The following is a 6,982-nucleotide window of genomic DNA, read 5'->3' as shown; positions in this document are numbered from 1 at the left end:
ACTATAGTAACTCCAAATCTAGTCCTGTGGATAAGTATAAGCAGGTAATAGCTCCATTAAATAATTAAGCAAGATAGTCCACTTATTATATATATTGACTTCTGTTTTTAGACTGATAACAGGATCTCCAAAGAAACTTGTTTAATTGTTGGTGGATATATACCAGGTCACACTTGGACCACATTGTGAAGTAAGCTGCCTAGAATTTACTACTGTGATTTTTTCTAAATGAAAGAAGACAATTGTATGAGGAAGGGTACATCTTCCTTTTACAATAACTTAATTGGAATAATAAGACAATTATTTGCCTCAGAGATGGGAGGCATTTGTTGAAACACGGTTATTTTTTAAATTTTGTTGAATTTCTATTGACTGTATTAATCAATTGCAATGATATATATGGAATTTGGTGGTTGGGCCAGGTGGAATGGGAAATGCTACTTACCAGTATGCATCTGTCCTTGGCATGTAGAGTTGCAGGGTCACACACTGTGCATAGATCGCCATCTGGTGTTGGGACCAGATGTTTGCACTTTGTTGTTGTCCTGGAAAAGTCTTTGGAAGTCACGAGGTAGGTGACTCCTCCTTTGTACCATAGTGCGCATGGGCATCGGCTGAATCAGCGCTGTGTCGTTATTCCTGTTTTCCAAAATCAATAAAATTAGTTATCAAAAAAGGATTTTTTTGACGTAAAACATCAGTTGGCAAACTCCTTCACCCAAACATCAGACCTCATCATCCAAAATTATACTTTAGTCAAACAAAAGCGTGGGAATCAAAGGAAGAATTTACAGAACCTTGATGCAAAATAAAGACACCGTGAAGTTGCTAAACTCCTGTGGGTCTGTTATACCTCAATTCACTTCTGGACAGGCCAGCAGTTTTGAAAATAATTGAAGGTTTTTTACAAATAGACAAGAAATGCACTGTAGCACTCTCCAGACAACCTTGAAATGTCTCCTATGAACATGTAGAGCTGTATTAAATAGAGCTTTTCTGGAGGCCAAACTTTAATCAAGTCTCCTTGGAGGGCAGAAGTTTTAAACAGTAATACCAAGGAAAAGTTGTAGGATTAACTCCGATATTATCTAGAATGAAGAGAGATGAAGGACTAGAACGTATTCTTAATCCAAATAGAAAAGAATATGGAGCCTTATTCAGAGTTTGGCAGACACAATTATAAACGTGGCGGATGTCCAGTCTGCAATATTACCTGTGCATTAACATTATTGGCTCTTCAAATATGGGAGGTGGGACACCCACCACATTAGGAAGGAGTCCCCTGCCCTCCAAACTCTAAATAAGGCACTTGCTCAGCATTGGAAGCGTCTATTTTAAGGCTAGCGCTAAGTAGCTGATAGTTACCAGTGGTCGGCAAAATGTTATACGAGCTGCACAGTTACACAGATCTCGGTTGAAACCCTTAGTACAAACAGAGAGTTAAGGTAATAAAGAAACTGTACGGGCAGGGGGCAGGATTGAAATGAAATGAAATGAAAAAGGCTTCTATATAGCGCATGGCTACCCAGAGGCAGGACTAAAGGGGGGGCCCTTAGGGAAAGAGCCAGGTCTTCAGCTGTTTACGGAAAGCCAGGTGGTTAGATTCTTTCCGGAGAGAGAGTGGTAGGGAATTCCAAAGCTTAGCGGAATTGAATTAACTAGTTCTCTGTGACGATTGGTTCAGCGGTCAGTACCACTTTCTTTCTTTAGCGCTTGGACGCCTCAGGGCAGCAATCGCGCTTTATAAATCCTCCTTTCATTTCATTTCATTTCATTGTATGAGGAGTCGCAAGCACTCGATCTGGCCCTCATTATTCTATGAACCTCTGCCAAGTGGAGCTCGTCAGAGCGAAGTCTTCTGGAGGCCTTGTAAGGTCTAACCAGGGCCCTGATGAGGGGTGGACCGTTTCCCTTCAGAGATTTATGGGCGACGCATTAAGCCTTAAAGCGGATTCTCTCCTGTACCGGGATTGGTATGTTACTGACCAAACTCACTGGAGAAAAGAGAGGATTAAAAAATAGGATCTACCACATGGGATGGACCAATCAAAAAGTGATTTAGATCTGCGTTTAACATTATCAGTAAACAGAACCAGATGAGCTGACAACCTGCTCATGCCAGAGTGAAAACAGAATCATGTGTAGGCAGGCTACTGCACATGCAGCAAATTAATATGGCCTACTCCAGACAATTATAAAATTCTATATTCATTCTACTGACCTCCCGACAAATTAAACAAGAAAATCTTGCCACTAACATAAATGCTCTAAACACACAGGGCCAGATGTAGGTAATCCCAGATTACTGATTCTTAAATACCGAATCATACCGATTCGGTATTTAAGAACTGGCAATTGGGATGTAGGTAATTTTACTGAATTAATTACCGAATTGGTATGATTCGGTAATTACCGAATCGGTATTTACCGATTCGGTAATTGCCATTCATTCCTATGTGCCTGGAGGCCCATAGGAATGAATGTCAATTACCGAATCGGTAAATACCGATTCGGTAATTGGGGGAAACATAGAAGGGTGGCACGGTGTCACTTTGACAGCCTGTTGCACCCCTCAATTGTGCATGGGTGCACATGTTGCAGACATACATGCCCTTAGGGCATGTATGTCTGCAACATGGCACTGTTTTAAAAGCCAAAAAAATGCTTTTGAAAGGGTTTTCATTATTTACCACCAACTTCTAGTTGGTGGTAAATAACGACTTCTTAAACCCCTGTAGCACTGATTTAAGTGCTAGATTCATGTCAAAATACAGATTCGATAATTTTACAGAGTTGGTATTTTACCGAATCTGTAAAATTACCGATTCTGTATTTTAACATGCCCCTACATCCCAAAATCAAAATACTGGTCGGTAACGGCCGAAATCGGCCGTTACCGACCGGTATCTGCCTTCCTACATCTGGCCCACAGTCTCTAGCTGCTGCTAATATCAAGTGCACATACTTTCAAGATATCATCTGATGACTACAGTCTCACCCACATCCTTCATCTAACTTAAACTCCCCACTAAGCCCACTCATCATTCACTCCACACTCTCTACCACTAACCTTACTTCGTACTTTCCTCTAAGATCACCACTTTTGGGAACACCCTGCTACTTCACTTACTGCCCCTCATCTCTCTTTTATCTCTTTGCTGAACACTCTCACTTTAATTCTTTTTCTCACCTAGAGAACTGATTGCAATCCTCAAATCAGCCAATCCATCTTGCACAACATCTGACCTCTTCATGGGCATGAATGTTAAACACTTTTTGGATAAATTTCTCAGCTGAACCTCACTACTAAATCTCTCCAGCTTAACTAATATCTATTCACTGCTTCAAAACTGCTATTGTATTATTCCTTCTCAAAATCTTACTTGCGACGGTTTGTCACATGGCTCAGTTAGGCCCAGAGAGAAACGCTGCCATTTTAACATGGACACGTTCGACAAAGTTGCCTTTTCTTTCACATGATGACTTTTGACGCATTTGCATCTGTGAAAGTGAATGATTCGTTTCCATGAAACTACTTTGCTTACGAATTCCACTTCGTAAGAACACTATCACTACACCTTGACCAACTACGGTCTGAACATACACTGTGCAGATGAGACAGTTTGTTATTCGTCCATGAGGCGTAGCAGCTATCAATAGGTCAGGGATAAGGGAGGCCTGAATAAGGTCTCGGCCTGGGAACAAGAATGGTTTTGCAATAAATAAACAAGAATTTCTGGGTTGGGGCAGAGGAGCACTTGCTGTCATTGCAAGGTCACTCCATGCTAAAACCACAACTCAGCTGTTTGCCAAACACTCTGCGAGGAGGGATGTCCAACCTGTGAGCAAGATGGGTGTCAGGAAGCCCCTGTAGTACACAATGAGATAGAGAATAAGAGTGCCATGCCATCCCTTCATATGTTTCTCCCCTCCTATATTCACAGTCCCCTGTTACCAGTTGGCCGCTTTGCTGCCAGTAAGAAGTGGAGAGAGGGGAATCGGCAGGAGGCCCCTTTAAGACGGAGATGAGGACAGACGTCAGACGATACACGATTCAAGAAGGCGGGACGGAGAGCGCGTCAGGTTGGCCAGTAGTTGGTCCAGCTACATGCAGCAAGGGAGCGCAAGGTGGAGAAACCAGACGGAGAACACCTAACAGCCTTCTGAGAGAGAGAACCGGAGCCCTGGAGAGGTCACAGCTTGTCCGTGAACAGAACACTCCAACCCGGCGGAGGAGGAAAAGCCGAAGAAGGAGACCAGACCTCAATGAAGGATGTGTAGTCACTACGCCCCGGAGGGACGTGGCTCTTCCAGGTGCGTCCGGGTGTCTAAAGGGTTTTGGAAAGGGGCTCTGTCAGAGAGGGACGGGAGGGGAGGAGGAGGGGTGAAAGGGACCCAGGGAAAAGGATATAAGTGAGACGGAAAAGAAAGACAAGGCAGAAATCATTGGCTACTCTTTTTCTTTTTTGTTACTCCAACCTCTACCCCCTCCCTTCACTTTTATGCATAGCTATTATTTATCCTTCACATCCTCCCTTGACTAAACCATGAAGCAAAAACACTTACCTGACCCTTTTCTTTCTGTCCGAGGGACGACGGCTGCCGATGCTCACCTAAGGGACTGAAGTGAAAGACCTTGTGGGAAAGAAGAATATAACAGAGACAATCAATCATTGTGATTTCCTGTAATACTAATACAAAGTGCACACCAATAAATTATTCAATGCAGACAGCTCCTTCTTGACCGACTCTTCTACATACGTGGTGTAGAATGTGGGCATAATTCCATTAGTCCGAGATGATGGAAAGCCTAATGCAACAACTAATTCATGGTCAAGAAAAATTGGAATGGGCCAGAGAGACAGATGATGACGGCCCAAGTGGACAGGGAAATGTTCAAGGCTTTGCTCACCCAGCAGGTTGAATGCATACATAAGGTTGCTGACAGTCAAACGCACTAAACCACAAATCAACAGAGCCACCAAGGGGTACATGCAGGGCCCCCCAACATATCCCTTCAGAAATATCAACCGGGCGAGGACCCGGATGCCTTCCTTACGAATTTCGAAAGGGCTGCCCAAGCTGTGGGTGGCCGGGGGGGAAGTGGCCTTTCTTTTTAGCACTGCTATTGACAGGGGAGGCCCAGGCTGGGTACCAGGTGGCTAACCCCACAGGAAACACTCCTTACAAGGAGATTAAGACCATTTGGGAATGGATTCCTAAGCATATCGGTCAAGATTCAGAAAGGAACGAGGTAACCCTGGAGGTACCCCAAAGACAATATTTTTAAAGTTAAAGGCGGCTGCTGATAAATGGGTAAGACCCCAAGAGAACAGCAAGGAACAAATATTGGTGGTCATTTATCTGGAGCAGTTTCTTGAGGCCTTACCAACACCCACCCAGAGGTGGCTATGTCAACAGCCACATCTCTCTGTGGATCAACCTGTGGAGATGGCAACGTCCTTTGCTCGGGCCCAACCAAAGACACAAGCTTTTGAACCTGATAGGTCCTCACGGTATGCCACAGGATGCATGCAAAATGAGAAGAAAACCGGGCCACCCCGGAGTCTCTGAAAGGCAAGCCCTCTAGAGGTGAGGCCGCTCCGTTCCAGGGACCCCAATGCTACGAGTGTTGGGAGTGTGGGTATATAGCTAGGACCTGTCCACCAAAAAAGTCAACGGAAGAACCGATGGATGTCAGTTGTATACCCAAAACCATCCTATATACAGAAGAAATGGGTTCTGGCTTCTACGTAAGTCTTACACTCAATGGAAAAAAACGTTACAGCCTTACTGGATTCGGGTTGTAGGCAGTCCGTCGTACAGAGCACACTGGTGAAAGACTTTCAGATCTGCCCGGAGCAGTGCTCAATTTGTAAAATATTAGGTGCAGGTGCTCACATTTTTTAAGGAGGCCACACCCACTCCCCCTGCCCCGCCCTTTCCTCAGTGGCCCCACCCACTTCATTTATTAGCTCCACCCACAACCATAAGCCTCAACACATCAGAGCCGCCTCCTCACCTCTTGAGTTCCGCAAGAAGCTGAAACCCCGGCTCTTCACATAAGCACCTTGGGGGGCTTCACACCTACACACCTGTCCAAGCGCCTGGATACCCTCTTGAGTGATTAATGCACTATGCAACTCAATAAAACATAACATAATATTATTATATGCGAACGAGGCTGCAGTGCGCCTGGTTCTGTGTATAACCGAAGGTTGAGTTGTGGGGGAAGATTGTTTGATGGATAAGTGACCGCCAACCTACCGCCAAGGAGTCTTAAGCGGTGATGGAGGCTGGCGTGGCTGCCAGGATGTAAACACAAAACCTGCTGTGTATCTTTCTTGAAACACGCCAACACTTAGCAAATATTAAAGCCAAGATATGGCACCAATGCTTTTATTGATGAAATATTAACTTCTATACTCAGTTTCCTAAAGATAAATATTTTTTTAAGTGCTGAGTTGCGGTCCTAGTGATTAGAAAAAGCTAGTGATTATGATTTTGTGTGTCAAGCCAGGTGTGAAGTCACGCCTAAGTGTTTATTTATTGAAATGGCCAGAATGTCAACGTAGTTTTTGCCTAATACGCACAAACTGTACTCCGTCCTTTTCACTTTCTTTTGCCAATGCATTGTGTATTTTTAAAGGAACATAGCTGGCAAGGTTTCAAAAAAATCAACGTCTGTGAGATTAACTTTTTTTCTCTTGCCATGATTGGTCATTCTTCTGTTCTTGTGTCCAAATTACGCAGTTTGGTACTGATGCAATAGAGTTTTCCTCTACCATGCCTATATATTGCCCACAGTGTAATCAATATCTTTTTTTTTTTTTGTAAAAGATATTTTATTAAGGAAAGAGAAAAACAGAAACAATAGAAAGGAAAGGGGGGATGAAGACACATGAAATGTAAATCAGAGAGGCACCCACGCAGGGGTCAATACAAAGAGGCCAGGCAGCAGGAAACGTTCATGAAGGGCTGA

At 43.8% G+C, this 6,982-nt stretch overlaps 1 long non-coding RNA gene across 1 annotated transcript; it reads right to left on the bottom strand.

Moving 5' to 3' along the window:
• Positions 1-488: 488 nt before the first annotated feature.
• On the bottom strand, positions 489-6,137 carry LOC147737485 (uncharacterized). The gene is made up of 3 exons (XR_015299092.1): positions 6,023-6,137; positions 4,567-4,635; positions 489-639 (listed from the first exon to the last, which is right to left on the bottom strand). It is a non-coding gene; the product is annotated as an uncharacterized LOC147737485 (long non-coding RNA).
• Positions 6,138-6,982: the final 845 nt, after the last annotated feature.

The sequence above is a fragment of the Lissotriton vulgaris genome, chromosome 1_1 (genome assembly GCF_964263255.1).
Source record: "Lissotriton vulgaris chromosome 1_1, aLisVul1.2, whole genome shotgun sequence".
Lineage (NCBI taxonomy): Eukaryota > Metazoa > Chordata > Amphibia > Caudata > Salamandridae > Lissotriton > Lissotriton vulgaris.
The sequence above is the reverse complement of the archived record's forward strand: the minus strand, read 5'-3'. Positions and strand labels throughout refer to the sequence as shown.